The sequence below is a fragment of the Mytilus edulis genome, chromosome 11, assembly GCF_963676685.1.
Source record: "Mytilus edulis chromosome 11, xbMytEdul2.2, whole genome shotgun sequence".
Taxonomy (NCBI): domain Eukaryota; kingdom Metazoa; phylum Mollusca; class Bivalvia; order Mytilida; family Mytilidae; genus Mytilus; species Mytilus edulis.
Window position 1 is genome coordinate 43,714,842 of NC_092354.1, and position 22,775 is coordinate 43,737,616.

At 33.0% G+C, this 22,775-nt stretch overlaps 1 protein-coding gene across 14 annotated transcripts in view; it reads right to left on the reverse strand.

The window, feature by feature from the left end:
• The window catches only part of LOC139495658 (neogenin-like), a 90,843-nt gene extending 80,762 nt beyond the window's left edge, over nucleotides 1-10,081 (reverse strand). For 11 of the 14 annotated variants that reach the window (XR_011657429.1, XM_071283961.1, XM_071283959.1 and 8 more), the window contains exon 1: nucleotides 9,840-10,081. The gene's annotated coding sequence lies outside the window, so the exon portion shown is untranslated. The remainder of the gene's footprint in view (nucleotides 1-9,839) is intronic. The other 3 variants (XM_071283962.1, XM_071283953.1, XM_071283957.1) reach the window with 2 other exon arrangements.
• Nucleotides 10,082-22,775: the final 12,694 nt, after the last annotated feature.

Below are 22,775 nucleotides of genomic sequence, written 5' to 3' on the forward strand. Positions count from 1 at the left end.
CATTCCTTACATACAAATGTACATACATAAGTACATTACTCACAAAATTTGAGACTGAGAGTTTTAACAAATCTTCAGAGTTCTAACGAATCTACAGAGTGTGTAAAACCTTGACAGATGTCTTTGTTGATGTACAAACCCACCCCCAATCTGTTTAATCATCGAGCAATTCAAAATACAAATTCCAACATGTAAAACTACAAACTCAGTTTAAAATGTCAACACCATAACAGTTACAAATGTATTTAAATCAATGCTAATTTCCGTTGCAAAGTGAAAGCTATAACTTTGGCCCGTTTGATTACTTCAAACATTTATTTCTGCCTTCGTCAGATTGAAATGCATGTATACAGTTCAAGATTAGAAAACAATATCTAATTGGTTTGTTATAGACCTGTATGTTGGAAAGTTTATATAAATTACCTCGTAAGAAGGTTGTTTATTTGTATAAAATATATAATACATCCTTAATAAAGATGTCAACGAACCAAATAAAACACAGGTGTTCATGCAGGTAAATTCTCACCTGGAAAATCTTTTGAGAAATTACTTTTTTATCTTATAAATATAAGACGATACAGTATGAGTGCAGATGAGACATCTCTCCATCCAAGTCACAAATTGTAAAAGTAAATCATTGTCCTTCAAAGTACCAGCTGTCTTCAACACAGAGCCTTTGCTCACACCAAACAGCTAGCTACAATGTATAAAGAAAGGGCCCCAAAAATGACTAGTGTAAAACCATTTAATTGGGAAAATCAATGGTATAATCTATATAAAAATCGAGAAACAAAAAACACTTATGAACCACACCAACAAAAGACAACTACTGAACATCAAATTCCTTATGCCTACATTTTCATGGAAGTTGACCCTTGACAATTTTTATTTTCTGCTGTGCCTTTTATTTTTTTATGAAAAGATTACCGGTACGTCATTCATTGTAAATCAAGCAACATTTACAAGATTTTATAGGCTTGATTTATTCACCATATATTTATAGAAATTTTTTGGAACAAACAAATGTTAGGGGGAACAACATATTTTGCAAGAGGTAGTTGTACAGTCCAGACCTCTTAAATCATTTCAGAGATTCAAAGGATAAAAGTCTATAGCATTTACTTTTCAATAATAAAATGCAACAAACTACGTGTATAATAAAAGTCAAGTCTTGCATTTTGCGCTAGTAATAAATTGTCTAAAGCGTTAGTTGTAACAAGCAGTTATTCCTGGACTTAAATATCATGATAATCATGATAAACTAATTATTCTCACAAACATGTCTGTTGTTGATCAACACCAATAAGAAATCCTCTAAAAAATTAAAACAGAAAATGAATTCATAACAAATTTTGAAGAAATCCAGCTTTTAAAGCAATAAATAAAATTCTCACCACTTCAGAGGAGCAGACCAAGTAAATATCACCTACTTGAGGAAGATGAATACCAGCACACTTCTAAGATAAACAAAGCCTGGCATATTCTAAATGATCCTGGTCTTTGAACTAAGAGTACTTACTGATAATTAGTAAATAAATTTGACTTTTATTACTTTGATGTGTTCCTCCCCATGATAAAGGAAGTAAAACTCATCAAGAAAGGGAGATAAGCAGGGAATGTGTATTCCTTTTGAAAAATAACTAAATATAACTCTACTTTTATCTAATTAAGTTGTTTTGCATCACATTTATATCTGTATGAATTTCCTTCCATTCAAATTTACAACGTACTTTCATAATCATGTAAGTGTACATGATAATTGAGGGAGGGGTGAGTGACTGGAGGTGTCCTGATCCCGAAATCCTTAGGGCTTAAAAACAAGGAATCCCAAGGCCAAGGTCCCAAATTTAAAGAAATTTAAACCCAACATCCTGAAATTTGAAAAAAGAATTCCCAGATCCTGAAAGGATCAATTCTGAAATCCCAAGCTTAAAACACCCAATCCCAGGGTTCGGATAAAGGTCCTACCCACCCCCATAATATGATCTGGATGTCTAAGATTATAATTAACTGCATTTATTTTTATAAACTGAAAAGGTTTTAAAAAGTGTAATTTTAGGTAGAGGTGTGCCAATGAAAGGTTATAAATTTTAAGATAATTTAATTTCACTGCATAGCAAAAGTTAATTTTACTTAGAAACAAGAAAATTGTGGTCAAATCCAGTCTTTTAAACTTTTTCATCTCACTGTACATTATACAAAATTTCTTTTCCAATACAAAATTTTATAATAAGTTTAAAACCACAAATCCTATTTCACACGTAAGTATGCAATCTACAGATATTTACTTATCAATCCTTTATTTTGCAGTAAAAGGAATTATCAGCTATAGTGACTTCTACCAAAATTAGTCCAAAACCTTTAGGGTTAAAACTGCACACGTAATCCACAGCCACGGCTATTATAACTTGATTATATACTCTCCTGCAGACAAGTTATATTTTATTACAAAGAGTTCTGAAATAATCAATCCAAAACTGTCATTGCCATTCTACGTGTATTGTTTACACACAATTAATGTTACAATTTCTCCTTTATTGGATTTTGTTTAAGCTTGCATTTAATTTTCTATTTTACATGTTTACGTTTAATTCCCAATGATCAGGTCATTAAGGCCTCCAGTTATTTTTTTATCCATCTGATTCCCTTATGAACATGAACATGTATATGTATTTAATCTGTTGCAACTTGCAGGGTTATGTTAGATCAGTCTTTATTCATATAATGCTTCCATCATGTCCATTTTTCAAGTTCTCGCACAGTCACTCAGGTTCTCTGAATTGCAAATTAAGGGTTTAAGAAATCAGCTGGGCATTCAGGGGGGGGGGGGGGTATCAAGCCATTTTCAAAAAGGGGGGTTCCAAACTTAAGCATAAAGGGGGAGGTCCAACTATATGTCCTTATTCAAATGCATTGATCGTCCAAAAAAAAATGGGGGGTTCCAACCCTGAGAACCACCCCTTTGGATCAGCCCCTGGCTTTTCATTCTATTAAGACAAATTCTTAACTGGACTGGTCATTTACTCTTATGATTTGGACAAAGTTAAAAATTATACTGGTCTTTTGGTCAAGTACATGTAATTAATGCATTGTCACTTAATTGGACCAAACATATTTTTTCTGGACGTGGACCAATGTCTGGCAACATTGGGAATGACAGTCCTCATGTTAAAGCAAAAACCAAGTTTATATAAATATATAATTAAAATACTTTTATACTTTTATACATGAAGACACATAAAAATGTGTTCACCCTAATATAAACATCTAGTACCACTTATTATCGATCTGAATGTACCGTTATTAAAGAAAATAGAATTTGTAAAAAAAAATATTAAAACAAAAAAAATCACCTGCCAAATTGACCAAGTCTATTGATGCATGCCACACGGGTTTTACATGTAAATGTTTCTGGTCCCATAAGTGAAAAATCTTTTTATAGGGTTGCTTTAATTTTCATAATCCATATTACAACGACTGACTCACAAAAACACATTAGGTTAGTCATTCAATTATGAATTTTTTATAAGACCAACAAATTCGAAATTAAGCCAAAAATGCCTTCAGGCAATAAAATGTGTAATATACAAATTTAATAATCTGTTTACACTTTGTCACATTCTTTTCACTGACTAATTGAACAGATTTACATGTAAATGGTCCAATAAATAAGCTATTTCTTTAATATCGAACTTGTTAGGGTCAACATCTTACTTTAAATATGCAGAACAACATCTTTGTTCCACCTTAGACTTTGATGAGATATCTTTATAATAGAGGGCCCTCATGGGGTTTTTGATTATGTGATTACTTGGCCGTTTTTTTAATGATTATTTGATTATTAAGCCAAATATTTCATGATTATTTGATTACCTAGGACTGTATTTTTAGTTTATGATAATTTGATTACTAAAGATAAGCAAATATTTAATGATTATGTGATTATATTGGCAAAAAAATGGTGATTATGTGATTACTAGGACCCCCCCATGAGGGGCCTCATAATATATTCCAGTCAGACCTAAAATCATTAAGTCATCTAACATATCATTGCATGTAATTGATACATGTAAATTTGTTAAAGAAATTGACATTCTAATTTGAATGGCAATGCATGTCAGGATACATCTCTGGTATAATTTGCTTCAAGGATTCTTATTTTTGGAATTTTTAATTCAACATTTTCAAAACCCATTACATATGTTTGATTAAGAAAATAAATTCAAATTTCAAAGATAACAATGTACACAAGAGTGACAATGTGCATTTGAATCAACAGAAAAAAATACCCCATGCCTTTTTAATTTTCAAAATTTCAAACTGATATATATATATTATATATATTTACATGTGACCAGTGGCAGATGTAGAAATTTTCATAAGTGGGGGCAGGTCCACTGGCTGCCTCAGAAGGGGCCCGCTCCTGTAACACCTCAGTGATTCGCTAAAAAAAAAAATCTGAAAAGGGGGGGGGGGGACGACAAACAGAGATAAACATGAACTTTCAACGTATATATACACTTAGACCGAATAATGTGTCTCTTGTGTGGGTACATTTGTCATTTCATATTTTCTTTTCATCATTTCGCTATTTAATTTTTCAATTTAATTTTTTTTCACACCGTGTGACACAAAAAAATAATTTAAATAGCCAAATGATGAAAATAAAATATGAAATGACAAATGTTCCCACACAAGAGACAGATTATTTGGTCTAATATACACTGAGCTATGGTGGATTATACTAACAGGAATTTTAGGAGGCCCTGTAAATGTATAATGTAATTTTAGGAGGCCCTGTAAATGTACAATGTAATACACACAGAGATAATTTACTGTACTCTTTACACTGCCAAATGCAGCCTCTTGTAACCACAAGGCTGTTTGTATAGACAGCAATCTGAAACATTAACAGGTTCACTTCTGTTGTACTACCTGAACTAAGTTGTAAAACATCCCAATAAATATAATTACTCCATGTAAATTACTAAAACAGACAAGGGTAATTGTAATATGCCCAAAACTCCTAAAAATAGACACAAAATCTGCTTCACTGATCTCTATCAATAAACTGTTTGATTGCATTGTCTTGTATGCTGTTAATTAAAACATTTAAAACATCAAAAAGCTAAATGGTAAAAGATCAAAAGGCACTGTAAGAATTGCAACAAAAGTTGAAAAGAACAACAGAATATTGACCAGACAGAATATCATTTAAAGTCTGAATGGCAACAAGCTATCTAAAAGCTAGAGTTCTGCATCAATAGTAAAAATAAAAGAAATCTTTACAATGTTTCAAACGTTACAGTCCAGCTACAATGTAGCTAGCTATTGTTTCTTCAATTTTCACCTGAAACGGTCTTTGAAAACACCTTTAAACTAAATTAATCATAACTTAACAATTTAATACAAATTAATCAAATTAATATATGAATTGCAGATATAATCAAAGTTGCTTTTACCAGGCTTGTTAAAACATTCTAGACTGAAGAACAAAGAGTGCATGTAGACAACATGTGTATTTGTATTATGGCACCAAACAGTCTTAAATTTTTAGCACCTCATCTATTTGTATTATGGCACCGAACAGTCTTAAATTTCTAGCACCCCATCTATTTCTTCAATCTAATAATAATTAAAGGTCTCTCAAACTATATATTACATCACATTTAATGCCTGGATTGACACAGTCAGATCATTACCATAAACCAATTAGTGTAATTACAGTAATGACAAACACCCTACAGGAGAAACTTGCAGGGAATCACTATAAACCCAATCTAAAGATCAATGAGTTTTATATCCCTTATCATGTAAATATTGACACAAGACAATTGACTTGTATTTCTAAATATTGACATTTCTGCCTGCTTATTATACAATAATTCTGTAATTTATTGGTCTGTGGAAAGATAGACCTTGTTCAAGTGCAATTTATTTGAAAATTGATTGTGGTCCGGTTTTAAACATATTTTACTTCCTGTTGCCAATTTCAGGAATTTTTAAAGCTTCAGATTCACTTGTTCTTTTGCACATGAATTTTACATGTATATAAAGGAGCAACCATTCAACTTAAAGGGGGTTATGGTTTTTAATCCGAGTCAGAAAATCTTTTAGGGTCAATTTTTCAAAATTAAAGGAGACCTTAAAATTAGTCTACAGTCAGACTACATACATTGTACATGTACAGTCCAACCTTTATATGGTACTATCAATTAATTAATTATTGTGAGGTTTTTATTATTGTGAAAATGCGACAGAGTTGCAAACGCAATAATTTAATCTCGCATTTTGAAATATTCTATATGAATTAAACAGCATTTTTCTCAAAACAGTAAAAGTAAAAATTAAAATCGCATTTTAGGTTAAAATGGCAAAATCACATTAATAAATGCATGCAATAATTTCTGAATTTACAGTAAATATCATAAAACACCAGCATGACCAGTAATATAAACAGCAACATTATGTACATTAACAAATTTTAATTAGGAAAACACAAAGTATAAATCAAGGTAAGGTCAGTGGGGCCATAATAAATAATAGGTTTGTTTGCCCAAACGCTACCTTCCCAGAAAAAAGCTGCCTACTCAAATTCTTTTATTGTCCTGATTTGAAGAAGGTTTTTTTTAATCAAATAGGCATGAAGACTAGTTAATAAACATCTGATACTTCAATTTCTTTTTAAAAAAATTGCCTACCTACCTACCCACTGTCTCAACCTTTGGGTAGGGTTTAGGCAAACCAAAATATTTTTAAGTGTGGCCTGGCGGATCCAGGGGCCAGGAGGAGGGTTCTAGGGGTTGGAACCCCCCACTTCTTTTTTGGACGATCAATGCATTTGAATGGGGACATATAGTTGGAACCCCCCTTTTTAAAATGGCTGGATCGGCCCCTGACGGTAGTATCACTGCCAATGTCAGAGACGACTACTCGCCAGACAGATGATAGCCAAAATACAACATGTGGGTTCCCAAACAACTTTAACAATGGGCAAAGCTCATTCTGCATGTGGTGCATAAAATACAATTCTGATTCACTTAAAATTAAAGTCTTTTTTCCCCAATCACAAATGGATGGAATCACAGTAAATGGAAGTAATTCAAATGATTCCCTGTGTTTCTCTCCGACTTCCTAAAACATGTTACTGTTTAAAGGTTAAAAACTTGTCCACCCCACCACTGGTTACTAAACTTTCGCTGTTTCCTTTTCAATACAACCATCTTATACTTTTAACTACATTTATACCACTTTATTTACAATAATCTTTAAGTGAGAAATACAAGATGTACTTCTTATAAAACTGAATCAATTAAAATTTGATTAGTCTCTTAGGCACCAACTGCAAAATCGTCTTTTATGAAAGCTTGATTATCTATCAATTATTCATATTGCACAAACATGGAATTACGCTATAGAATCTCCTTACTATTAAGGCATGTTAAAATGACATTCTTTCCAATAAGACTTGCCTTGCATTGAAGTACAAAATAATCATGTCTCTTGGGAGAATGTTAAATACGGTTTTTCTTGTATACTAAATTACATTCAACAGATCTAATATAAGAGGTTCTCATTTGGGAGAATTTTTTGTTTATTTTAGAGGCTCAGATTTGAAGTTATTACATACATGTATACAAATACAATATATACATTGTACATGTAACAGGCTGTTATTTGAACTTGGAATTATTTTTAATTATGGAATTTGCATAATTTCTTGTGTTTAAAATTTTTCATAAATTCCATGTTATATTTGGCATTATGATCTTTCGACAGTAAATAACACTTTCCACACAATGTATTTTGGTTAGATAGTGTTGTGCGCAGCACAGTACATTCTATTGAAAAATACTATTTTCTTTGTAATAGAAAGTGTTATGCGCATGACAGAATATTTCAGTACAGAATAAACGTGGAATTTATTGAAAATTTCAATAACAAAGAAATCAAGCAAATTCCATAATTAAAAATAATTACAAGTCCAAATAATAGTCTGTTATGTATATAAACTAAAAATTTTAATTAGTTATAATTTCATCAAAAATTGAACTTGAGCTGTAACTTGTCATGATAAAAACAATATACCAAATTTCAAATCAATATCTTTAAGCATAAAGAAAGAAAGTCCAGAAAACTGATTTGAAAACAGACTGACATACAGACAGTGTAAACCTAAAGTCCCCTTCGACTTGTCAGTAGGGGGGTCGGGACTAATAACTATCATATCAATGCAATGCCTAATTCACATTTAAATATGCAGACACAACCAGAGCTTTAACATGTTTAAGCAGGAAGCAGCATGGTATGGTGCTATTTGAATAGATGTTATATACATATTTTAACATGTTCTTTAAAACTCATGCTACATTTGTACAGGTACATAACTTAAAATCAAGCATATAATGCTTCATATTTTTTTTACATGTACTCAGAATTCTTACTAAGACAAGTCCATGAATTCTGGACTCTGGAAGATCTATCTGGCCTTTTTTTTTTTAAATGTACATCAGAATTGAAAAGCACAATTTATAAACATTTTTTAAACAAAAGTTTACCAATAACTAAAACTTGATATCATCCTTGCTCTATATTATACATGTATAGCTATTTTATCATGGTGACTACTCCTAAAATAATAAATTATGTAACACTTAAATTTCATTGTCTCACTGATAAAATTGCCATGGCCAATAATGAAGAGTCACTGGACTTGCCTTCGAAATTTCTTGCATACTTCCATTCCCATGATGCTGCTTTAAAACAGTGGGAGAAAATGTTCCCTGGTACATTTTTGTCGTGCATTACATGGTACATGTACTTCAATCTATTTTATGTTAGCAATGATTACTAGATTGATTGGTTGATTGTTAGGTTACTTATAACATACAGTGGCAAATATTTTAGGAGGACAATAAAAGTTTTGGCATTAGTACATGTATAGCAAAAAGAAATAAACTAGCCAGAGGTGACGCCACTGTTGAATAGGACAGGAACATATATATGCATCTGTTTTCATTTTCATAGTGGTTTATATCTATTTGTCATGAGTGGGACAAGTTGGCTTACCTGATAATTATTTCTGCGGGATTTGAACCCTCTACAAAAGTGCGTTGACTTGGAAAACAAGAGTGGGGTGATTATATATAATTATTTTAAAAGTGGAGTGAGTTGGTGAAAAAGTGGGACCATTTGTCTGTGGGGTGATTTGCCATGGATTCATCATTTTTCACAAGTGGGGCGATTTGGTGTAGGGCAATTTGTCCTGCTTCCACTTGGGCCTACATGTACATAAGGGAGACAGGAAGATACCCAGGATGATATGGGGGTATCGGGATAATAACTTGGGCGACCCGATATTTTTTTATCTTTGAAGCCTTACATCCCGGGAAAGCATCAAAGCAAAGCAAAAATTAAAATAGCTCTCCAAGACGTTATAATTATTTGGACTAGGAAAAGGACATGTTACTGTATTTATAAATCTGTATTTCCCACGCTTACAAAATGTACATGGACCTCTTTTTTAGAGAGATTTTAGCTGTCACATTTTATCAACTATTAAACATGTACACCTGGATGTCTACTAAAATAAAATGATTTGTTTGCCTTTTAAAGTAGCAATTTACGGTGATTTATAGCACTACCTTGCCGTCATCAAGTTTGAAATTAGTTTTTCGAGACAGACTTTCAAACTTCTTTTCAAAATTATAATTAACAGACAACTCCTCATGCTAACGTACTATTTTCAATCTGGTTAGTTTAAAAAAATTATCATACTGTTAAATTTACAGATATGTATGTCTTCTTTAAGAAATCTTAATGTGAAACTTAAAACAAACCTTTCAAATCTCTTTCTGAAGTTCGACAACACAATAACAAAAAGTTTAACCTAATCACACAGCGTATCCAAACTTGTAGAGCAAATTCTTTGCTTCTTCTCTGATAAAGTTATGAAATATGATTCTTAAACACAATAAAGCTCCAATTTACGACTCTTAATGAACTAAAAACAGTTAAAATTCCAATGAGAAGCCTTTCTTTACCCGTACGCCATGTTGGTTTCTTTCACAATGAGAACGATTGGGTGAAAGGTGAAGTCCGCCATATAAGGAACTCATTTGCATATATACAGATGTCGCTTTTTCGCGCACTTGTTTAAAAACTCGCAAGAAAACATGAGGATTTGTATAGTAATACTATATATACAAATCCTTGATGTCATTTATGGCAAAACAGTAAATATGCAATCCTTTGATATTTATTTTTTTTATTATTTTAAATGCATAATAAGAGTTGATATGATCTATAATTCCTCTCTTTTTAGGCTCTGACGGAGATGTAATACAATATTATGATGTTACGAGGGTCTTGAATGATCACATCCTTGGATGGTCAAACAAGTTAATGAAAAGACAAAAAACTGAAAGCCCCCCTTTTAAAGACAAAAATATAGCAGAGAATTATAGGTGTAAAATTTGAGGAATAAATCTGGAAAATAAATACTTAAATTTATATATATAAGTTGCTATTGGCTTTCAACTTGTTCTCTCAGAGCTGTTCTTCGTTGTTTTTTTGTTGTTGTTGTCGTTGTTTGTTTTACTTGCTTTGTTACGATTCGATAGTCGATACCTTTCTAACTGATTTTTTTTATGATGTTTAGGCCCCAGGGGCGGATGCAGGAATTTTCGAAAGGGGGGTGCTAACCCAGGGCAAAAGGGGGGGGTGCAAAACATATGTCCCGATACAAATGCATTGATCGGCAAAAATAAAGGGGGGGTGCGCACCCCCGGAACCAATGGATCCGCCACTGGGCCCTGCAAATATATGCACGTTTAACCCCGCTACGTCAGGGCCTATTATGAATTTAGTGTTTATCCTTTTATCATGGCGTCTCCCCGAGCTAAGCAATCAATTTACCATATATACCAGTATGTCTATATATGTTCCTGCACATTCGAATTATACATTGTATTCTTGTATACTGTATATTGGTTGTTTTAACCTAATCAGTATTACTGTATTTGTCATTAACCACTGGGATAGCTTTGCGATATTGGATCACTCTTTTTAGTCTTGACCATGCAGTGGACTAATGAAGTATACCTTTTATAAAATGCCACAACTACCCATAGTACATTATTCAATAGCATTGTTATTGAAGTTTTCCACTTTTGAACCCATGATGCATTTTGTCTGTATCAGATAGGTATGTAGACAACTCTTACTCCAGTGTTGTCAAACATGGTTCGATTTCCATTATATAACCTTAGTAAAAGTGAACATATATATAAAGTAAATACCAATCATCCAAAAACATCTAAGCTTGGTTGACTGATGGACAAGCTTTCATCAGTATCAACAATGTCCACAAACAAGATAAGATATTATAGCGTTTTACGAAATATCTATACTACTAAAATAACGAGGTCCAATTTGTTAGCTATATAGCATGACGTAAAAAGACGAATTAAAGAATTCAACTGTATATATAACTACATGGTTTAAGACATGGGTCCTTAAATCTGTCTGAGACGATGTCGCGGGTACCACCAAAAACATTGAAGCCTTGTTGGCTGATGGACAAGCTTATACATAAGTATCAACAAAGTGCAAACTGATAGTTATATCCGTAATAAGGTTAGTAGATATAAGAAGGTGTGGTTTGAGTGCCAATGAGAATGAGGCAGATCTCCATCCAATTCACAATTTATAAAAGTGAACCATTATATGTCAAAGTATATATACGGTCTTCAAAACGGATCCTTAAGTCACACCGAACAGCCCCAACAATGACTTAGTGGTTACAAACTAAAACTGAGGGAGACACATCAAATATAGAACTACGGCACAACAGAAACACAACACCAAAATTTAACACACACAGAAACGAACTTTTATATAACAATGGCCATGCTTGTTCCTGACTTGGTACAGGACATTTTAAGAAAATGGTGGGTTGAACTTGGTTTTGTGGATAGCCACCCCCACCCCCCGTTTTAATGGCAATGTTAAATATAACATTAAAATTACAACATTATTACATGACAGGACTACAATAAAAATGAATCGGAGAACATATAGGACAGAGAAACACGAATAATATATGAGGAGACCATGCAAACGGGAAAACCAACGGCCTTATCTATATAAAAAAATAGAGAAACATGCATGTACGAACCACGTCAACAATGGTCGGCCGCCAACAATATGCAACTACTAAACATGGAGTGTATTAGAGAGCAGCGAGAGCAGTAGTCATTATAAAAGATAATTTTACAATTTTGCATTTAATGGAGAGAATCAGTAATTTCAACACTGCATGCTGGTAGGAACATACAACACGTGACATGGAATTTTGAACTACCAACCTGCTTATGCTTTGTTTGTGTTTTGTTGTTGTTGTCAATATCTTACCACGTCTAGTCTGTGTTTTTTTTAAATTTTTTTTTTTCTGCTTTATATCGATTTGATGAGATAAATCTTTTTAACTGGTTTGTATATAGTTTGTTCTTCGTGATTTTGTACTGTTACACCAATGCCCAAGGTTTAGAGAGGGTTGGCGTTTTCAAACAACAACTACCCATAAGATAAAGTAGATTATTGAATAACAGTGTTTTCCAATTTTTAACCTATAGTGCATTTTGTCTGTATCGGATCGAGATGTAGACATCTCGTACATCAGTGTTGTCAAATAAGGTTCGATTTCCTATAACCTTAGTAAAAGTAAACAAATAAAGTAAATACTAATCATCAAAAACATCAGAGCTTAGTTGTCTGATGGACAAGCTTACATAAGTATCAACCTCTGTACAAGGAAGATAAGATATAATAGCTATTTCTGAAATATCTATACTACTATAAAATAACGAGGTCCAATTTGTTAGCCGGCATGACCTAAAACGATGAATCAAAGATTTCAACTTTTATATAATAGTATAGGACATAGCAGGAACATATATATTGACATACAGTTTCCAGGACATAGATGTACACGAAATCAGTCACAGACCATCGATGTCGCGGGTATCACCAAAAAACATCGCGGCTGTATTAACTGATGGACAAGCTTACATATATAAGTACCAACCAAGTGCAAAAGGAAGATAAGATATTATAGTAACTTATTTCCGAAATAAGCTTATTGAAGAAAAAGATTTCCTAGAGTTTGATTGTATCAGTAAGATGTGATAAAGAGAGAGCAGTAATCACTGTAAAAGTTAATTGATACAATTTAGCATTTTGTTAAAAGAACAATTATTTTCAACACTGCATGCAAGTATAGGAACATGCGACACGTGACATGGAATTTATAACTAACATGCTGCTTATTCTTTGTTTGTATTTTTTGTCAATAATATACCCAAACCAGGTCTGTGTTTTTGTTAGATGTTTTTTTCCTGCTTTGTATCGATTTGATGAGTTAAGCACTTAATTTTATTGAATTGTATAGTTTGTTCTTATGTTGATCGCTAATGCTACACCACTGTGCCAGGTTTGGAGAGGATTGGCGCTTTTAAACATGTTTAACCTCGACGCATTCGATGTGCATGTCCAAAGTAAGGAGTCTGTAGTTCAGTAGTTGATGTTGGCTCTTGTCTGCCATATTTAGTTTTCGTAAAATGTTTTTTTTTATAAATAAGACCGTTACTTTTCTAGTTTAAATTGTTTTATATTTTTCATGTCAGGGCCTTTCAAAAACGACTATTTGGTATATGTATTTTACTCATTGTTGAAGGCCGTACGATTGCTTATAATTGCTTACATCCACTTTATTAAACTGTGTTGAATAGTTGTTTTCATTGGCAACACTATCAACCAAATGTCCTTTTTTTATATCAATGTGTAAACCCTCCAAAGAATACGTGTGTTTCTCACTTAGCAGTTACTGTTTCACTATATTGATTAAAATTGAGAATGGAAATGGGGAATGTGCCAAAGAGACAACAACCCGACCATAGAAAAAAAAAAACAACAGAAGGTCACCAACAGGTCTTCAATGTAGCGAGAAATTCCCGCACCCGGAGGAGTCCTTCAACTGGCCCCTCAACAAATATATACTAGTTCAGTGATAATGAACGCCATACTAATTTCCAAATTGTACACAAGAAACTAAAATTAAAATAATACAAGACTAACAAAGGCCAGAGGCTCCTGACTTGGGACAGGCGCAAAAATGCGGCGGGGTTAAACATGTTTGTGAGATCTCAACCCTCCCCCTATACCTCTAGCCAATGTAGAAAAGTAAACGCATAACAATACGTACATTAAAATTCCGTTCAAGAGAAGTCCGAGTCTGATGTCAGAAGATGTAACCAAAGAAAATAAACAAAATGACAATAATACATAAATAACAACAGACTACTAGCATATAGAATACTTGCAACTCCCCTCTGGAAAACACAATACAAAATGCATCACCCATGCAGATATCTAAGGATTCGAATATTCACAAATCCCTTCTGGAAAACACAATACACAATGCATCACCCCATGCACGTATCTTTAGATTATAATACTTGCACATCTTCCCTGGAAAACACAATACCCAATGCATCCTCCGTGCACGTATATGTGTTGCATTCAAATTAAAGCTTAAAGACATCAAGTCTACTAAACATATCGTAAAGATGGTGTGTCTGATTGGTTATATTTCATTAAACAGTTAACGAGATGAATTGTTGACATAGCTAACGTATAATCAAGTAATACTGCGTGTCAAATTAGCCGAATATATTGATAACCTTTTACTCGAACGTGCTAATGCGCGTGCCGTTCTCTCATCATTGCTTTATCTCCAGGCTGATCGACTCCAGTAAGCAGAATAAAAATTAGTTTTGATTTCAATTTCAATCTCAGGATAGTGATAATGATGTGAATCATCACTCTGTAAACCTGCTACGAAGATGCAGTTTTAGTTTATTTGATAATTACCGCTGTGAAATGATAATCAACATTGAGTGGCTTTAACAATATATGAAAATATGTACTTAATAAATGTGTACTGTGGGGTCGCAAGTTTAATATACCATTGGACACTCTATCAAGCTTTGAAAAGTGAACTGACGGAGGGGTAAAAGTTCGATATCTCTCTCCAATATTTTAACACTTATAATACTAAAGAACTGAACACTGTTATACCTATACTTAGGTGGGTTTACGGTGACATGTAGTTGTTAATTTCTGTGTCATTCTGGTCTCTTGTGGAGAGTTGTCTCATTGGCAATCATACCACATCTTCTTTTTTATATTTACGTATATATGTCCTAACATAAAACTTACGTATTTATTTTAATTACTTAAAGTTAAATTGTTTGCTGAATTGTTTTTTGAGGGGTTAAAATTTACCGTATATATAAAAAAAAAACGATAAAGTTTTTGTATTTATAGAGAGACAAAGGGAGGGGTATTTAAACACGTAAAACTGCGTTTACCCCCCTTTTTACCACCACCACCACCACCACATGGTGTGCCTTTAACTACATTTGCATCATGTTCTGATCGTAATGGTATGTATACGTTTGTATGCGAATATAAAAATAGGAAAATTTGGTATGTTTGTCAATGACACAATTTTCCACAAGGGAACAACTGAATGACACAGAAGTTAACAACTATATATATATATATATAGGTCACCGTACGGTCTTCATCCATACCAAATAAGTTTGTACGGACCGGGAATCTGATATCGATCTATCGTATCATGTATATCAGTAAAACGAAATCAGAGATCTATATTGTGATAACCAACCTGGTTCGGACGGGTGTTGGTTTTGCATTGTGTGGTCTTTTATATCATTATTTAAAACTTTTGGTTATTCCTGTTATCCTGATTACGTATAATAAGAATATTAAGAGAGGGCACTGCACTAGAGGAACCATTTAAGAGTTTCATATTACCAGACCCATGGACATAATCTAAGCAATTTCAAACTAAGCACCTTATGCATGGATGAGTGTGACATTAAGCTATGTTTGTTTCGGTTGCCCACATTTTTGACAATATAACGGAACTATATATAACAAAACCTTTAAACCGATTTATTAGAAAGGGATATAGTTACGATACGGTTGCCATGTCATTAAAGATTGCATATTTTGGCTGTAATATTGATTCACTTATAGGGTCTTTGCATCAGAATTAAACACATTAACTCTAAAACCAGTTGTTGGCATGATTCTGACATCGGATTCCTACTTCTTTAAAACGATTTTTACTGTGCGTATTGTTGTGCGTTTTTTTTCTTTCTTTTCTACATAGGCTAGAGGTTTAAAGGGGAGGTTTGAGATCTAAAAAATCATGTTAAATTCCGCCGCAATTTTGCGCCTGCCTCAAGTGAGAAAGATTATGTCTTCATCATATGAATATCAGACACAATCCCTCCTGTTAGGGGTTTAGTATTATACCATCATGAAATATATGATCACATGTAGGCGCTTGGGTACATGATGTAGATATAACTTTTTTTGTTGTTGAATAAAATATTCAATTTTCTATATTTATACTACATATCTATCACTTCTGTGCATGTCTCACCTAGTTTCGAGTGATTTAATCGACTCAGAGAAAAATCCCAATTTTACTATCCATACTAAGAAAGCCAATCTCTAATGACATGACAACAGTATCGTAACTATATCCCTATAAGTCTGTTTAAAGGTTTTGTTAGCTCATATGTAGATTTTATGGATTTATTAAAGTAAAACTAGTAAATAACAATTATTAGGACTCGGAACCGCGATGGTTCTCCGAACCGCGATGGTCATGCTGAAGTGCGATGGTGCACGCTGAGGTGCGATGGTGCACGCTGAGGTGCGATGGTTTTACACGCTGAAGTGCGATGGTGGTATTGTGACGTTAACTTTGTTGATAGCTACGCTGAAGTTCGATGGGGGTTACGCTGAAGTGCGATGGTCTGTCTGTTCCATGGAGTATAACAGCAAAATAGACATGGGCTGCTGAAATTAAATACAAAAAAAAAAATGTACCATTTAACTTCCAAAAAGGGGGGGGGGGGGGGTGAATTCTTATCTAAGTAAGAAATATTTTTCACTCAAAGCGGTAACATTTTTTTTTGTTTTTTCGACGCTTTAACAAAATAATCATATTAAAATTTAACACTATTAAGTATCAGGAAAAACAGAAGTAGGGGTTCAGAAAATATATGGTGTCGAAGGGCAAAATAAAAAAGATAATGAACGTGTAGGTCTATATAATAGTACTAAGCAGGGTCCATCTCATTATATCAAATGTTATGACAAAACTTAGAAATTGCTCACAACAATTATTCATCAATTTACATATACCTGATGTCGGAAAAGTGTCCACGAAGTTAAAAAAAACACCGCCAAATACATTAATGCTTGACTAAATAATAGCGAGACTTGTTAATTATTTCACAGTTTTCAAACTTAGTTGAGAACGCTAAATTGGGAAGTACACGTATATATAGGGACCATTCATGTTATTTTGGCATGTTACAATTGACACTGTAACCAAAATAAAATAAGACTGCAGCGAATGTGTTCTTACAAGTCAGGATTTATCTTTGAAATAAAACAACATAATATCAACTTCATATGACAAAAGCATTGCTAATACATGTTCTAGCAGTTTATTATTTTTTTTTCTTTATCAAATTGTCTACATAAAATCATGTGAAGCTTACTTAAAGATAAATCAAAATTAATTTTTAGATCAAAATACTTTATTTATCGTTCGAAAAGTTTGCGGCATAATTCTGAACAATGTTAAGCCCATTTGCTGATCAAGTTCATCTTTCAGCCGCTTTGCGCCCCATGATTTGCCTCCACATGAATTGCTCATAAACCTTCATCTACAAACCTATCATCCTGCATGCGGATTCATGTTGTATTTGAAAACATCGCAATATCCAAACGTCATGTAAACCATCGCACCTCAGCGAAAGGACCATCGCACTTCGGCGTGGACCATCGCACTTCAGCGTGACCATCGCACTTCAGCGTCCCCATCGCACCTCCGAGTTCTACATGTATAGAAACGTTAGGAGCAATATGTTCAAAGGACACAAAAAGACTATAGCTTACCTGAGGAAGTTCGAACCTTAGTTCCTTATAGTAATATATGATGGCCGATTTCACTACGAATATATATGCTAAGCTTTTATTCCAGTTCTGGTTTGTATATGCAAAGAATGACAACTCGTGTTTTCCTACAAAGTGTGCTGTATTTTAGAGGACCTGGGGCCTGGTTTTCGAAAGTATCTTATGACTAAGACATGTCTTATGATGGTCTTAGGACATGTCATAGTCGTAAGATATGTTTTCGAAAGTGTCCTAAGTTACGATTTGTCATAAATTTTGTCGTAAACTTAAGACCTCTCGCGACATGACTTATGATAGTCTTATGATTGTCAGCTAAAATTTTAATTACTTTTCATGACTTTTTTGGCATAATTTCATATTAATTGTAATAAAAATATGTGTTGCGTTTCTCGGTTAGCTAAATAGTAAAGAGTTTATTACTACGTGAATTAAAATTTGAATCTCCTGCGACATACAATTTGGAATTATTTTCTAACTTATGGTTTTGTACAATAGATAATCATATTATTTCGTTCCTTGTATATTTAATAGTACTATATTTACGTATGTGCGCGGGCATTTCGTTAAGCGGGTACTCGATGTACCGAATCTAAAAAGTATTCACAGTTAAATAACAATGCATGTATGATAATGATGATACACGAAAGCGAAGTTCAAGATTAAACATATATTACAAACTAAATTTAAACAAATTATGAACTCATATTTCAATTCCTTTTAGTATAAAATTTCAGGTTCATTATAATGAAAAAATAAAATATTCGTAAATATTAAGAATAGTAATAACTAATATGTTCATACATACATTTTCATTCTTATATTTTATACTTTTAAAACATTATTTAAAATAATAGAAAATAATGTTCACTTAAGACAGTCATAAGAGCATCATAGCTATGACTCTCTTAAGACAGCTTTGATTTACATCCTATGACATATCATATGATAGTCATAAGATGATCATAAAATATGTCCTAAGATATATCTTATGACATATCTTATGATACTTTCGAAAACCAGGCCCCTGATGTATATATATTTGGCTAAATCCTTTCATTTCTGATATGTGAGTAGCATTTTGGTTTGTAAAAAACTGAAAGGAAAATTATTTAACAGGGGATATCTACTACATACCATATACAATCGTATAACTGTACTGAAAAAAACCTAATGTTATATTAATGCAAATCAAAATCTCCATAGTTTGTTTTTGACAATGAGAGACTTTTACAAAAAAACAGCGGCTTAAGCATGCAAGGAGTAATTGATAGATTTTACCTAAATCAAATCGAAACGTGGATCATATCTTCTTAAGATTGGAAAAAGAAAGGAGTAGGTCCAGTAAGACCCCTTTTTGGCCCCAAAATATAGCAGTTTTACAAAATTGTTAAAATGTAAACTTTTAGTTATTTATTGGACAGTAGAATGCTTCTGCTACATAAATATGGGCTGTTTTTGACAATATAATGCACATATATCCGGTACTAGCACCATTAAGTCATGCTAAATTACTGATATCTTCACAATTCTAGCAATTTAGTTAAATTTTAGAAGGTTTCCGTGTAAAACGAAAGTGGCCGCATTCGTGTTCATCCTAAATATTGAAATGTAAGTTGTATTTGATGATAATACATAACATATATAAAGGTTGAGGATGAACACGGATGCGGCCACTTTCATTTTTGACAAAAACCAAGTGACATTTTTCGGCAGATTTGGTAGATTGTTCATAAATCGGATCGTTTTTAATGACTTAATTAGTTAAAATCTTTCACACAAATTAATTGAATCAAAGGAAATAGACACTAAAGTGTTTGGAAAATGGTCAAAATCTTTCGTCAGATCAAGGAGGTTATATTATAATATAACCTCCTTGGTCAGATGAACCTGAAATTTGGGACCAAAATCGGTCCTAACCGGACCTACTCCTTTCGTCAGTTGGAAGATATATTTGGTCATAATCGCAACAGATATTATTGGGGTTCGACTAAGAACTTGGTTCTGAAGAATTTAGCAAGATAAACTGAAACGACACTGTAACAGTACCTTTTTGAAGTCATGCTTGCTTGCTAGTTCGCTGATTTGCTAATAATGACAACTTTTGTTGAAGGAAAGTTCTATTGTCATTGACCCGAAGCTATTCTAGATACAGATATGCAAGCTGAAGTAATGTTAAAATTCTGGGTTTGCAATCGAAATAGACGATTTTCATAATACCAACTGTTATCTCCGGAGAATGTATATTTTTTGGACAATTAATACGAGCCGTAAAAGTAAGAATAAATAACTTTTTAAAAGATTAGAGCGAAGTAAAATCGATTAAAGTCAGTGCAATTTCGGAAGAAAAAAAATCCTTTTCGACGATTTTGTTTTGCATAGAAATCATAAAAATAGTTTATAAGATTAAAACTTGAAGCATACATGAATAAAATTACCACCAAACAGTAGACTTGCTACAGTCGTTACATCATTTTAATTGTATGACGAGACCTCACTGCTGTGGTAATTCTCCTGTATTAAGACAGTAAAGTTACGTGAAAACACATGAATAACAGCCGAACATAACATAGAACAAGGACAATGATATGGTGACTGGTTAAGACCATTTCGCGTTTTTGCCTTTCATATTCTATAGGGCGAAAACACGAAGTCGAAAACACGAAAACGTTTCGCGAAGTCGAAAACGAGAAGTCGACTTCGCGTTTTCGCGTTTTCGACTTCGCTTTTCGCGTTTTCGCATTTTCGCGATTTCGCCTTTTCGCGTTTTTACGATATACATGTTATTATAACATAACATTTTAATATAATTGGAGACAAGACTACAAAGTATAAGTCATTCAAATGATTGTCATATAAATTTCATTATGTGTGGTTTACTTTAAATATTTTCATAAATTAGACAATTCCTTTACATTTTTTGTTTAAAATACTTTTAATAAGTCATTATCTTTTTAAAAGTGTCAAATTTATAAGTTAAACCACAATGCAAATTATAGGCGGTTTTGTTGTTGTAATTATATTTTGTTTATATACATCTATTGTTTACATGTGTATATTACACCCTGTATAACCCCGATACAGATGGAACCGGACGTTGACGCGTTCGAATCGAACACACCATGTAACACTGAGTTCAGACAGTAAGGAATTCATACTTTAAAAGACAATCCAATGTCTATTCTTCGGATATTTTGCTCCAATATATTCTTTGCCATAATACTCATTAGTTACTAAAAGCTTTTTCAAAAATGTGACATTTTTATATACAAACATCAAAAAACGCACGACGATATCAATGATAAAACGTGCTTGGTACTTTTAAACATTCGAAACTTAATGTTTCTCGTACCTCATAGTTTTTAAAACATACATTTTTGAAAACTTTATATTATAAATTAACAAACTTATAAAGATCGTTTGTTTATGTTGTGTCTAGAAACAAAAAAATACACGTTTTAAAGTGTCTTTATTTTCATGTTGTGTACGCTTCGTTGTCATTACACCTTTTTATACTGTACGCTTCGTTGACACAATATTGCGTTTGTCAATGAATTTTGCATGTACTAAATTATGCTTTGATATGATTATAACCAATATGCATGTTTGAAAATAATAATTTACCACAATAACATGCAGACCGCAACCCATAATGTCCGTTGTATTGTCGAAAAACTCTTGGAGGAAATTTTTACATGTATACGAAAGTGTGAATTGGTAGGAAAATACAATAACTCGACAGATGCAACTATGACTAAGCATACAGATACACACGTCCGATTTCTAATTTGATAGCATTTTTGAAAGTGTTTACCATACAACAGTCAATGTAGGTTAGGTGGTGGGTTGGGTGCCCGCTAACATGTTTAATCCCGCCATATTCTGTATGTGCCTGTCCGAAGCCAGGAGCGTGTAACTCAGTAGTTATATATATTTTTTTGTTCACTATCTTTTGCATAAATTGGGCCGTTAGTTTTGTCGTATGAATTGTACTACATTTCTCATTTCGGTGTGTTTTATAGCGGTGTGGGCTTTGTTCATTGTTAAACTGGCCGTACGGTGACCTATAGTTGTTTGTTTTTGTTTCGTGTTGTCTCTTGAGAAGACCACATCATATTTTTGATACAGAAATCAATCAAAAACAATCAATGGATTATAGGTTAAGCCTTTTGGCCTGAATCTAAGAGGCGGGTCCTAGGGGATCATAGATTACCATAGAGTTACATTAAGGCTAAAGAATAGGTGTATACAAGGATCATGTAACTGATAGCCCTCAATAGTAATACAGTTACTTTAATGTGAAGATATAAAGATGAAGAATAATTCTTAATATTAACTGGTTTGCTTTCTTCAATTATGTTTTTGTGTTTGTTTAATTTTTAAGGTATAAAGATTATACTTAAATTCCTCGAACATTACAGTAATTCTACTGTGGTGCAAAAATCTAAATGATTGGTCAGGTCATTCTGGTTATTATATTAAGCACCTTAAAGTATATACCCACCCAAATGCAATTCATTCAAATTTTGATTTATTTCGCAGAAGACCACAGGGACCATATTTATATTCCCCAGTTACCCTTTGCGTCATTGGTAAATTATGGGTTGAGCAAATCATCAATCACCAACCTAACCTTAGACATTTGCTGTGTTTTTTCTTTACTGTTGGTACTTAACAATTTATGGACCCTT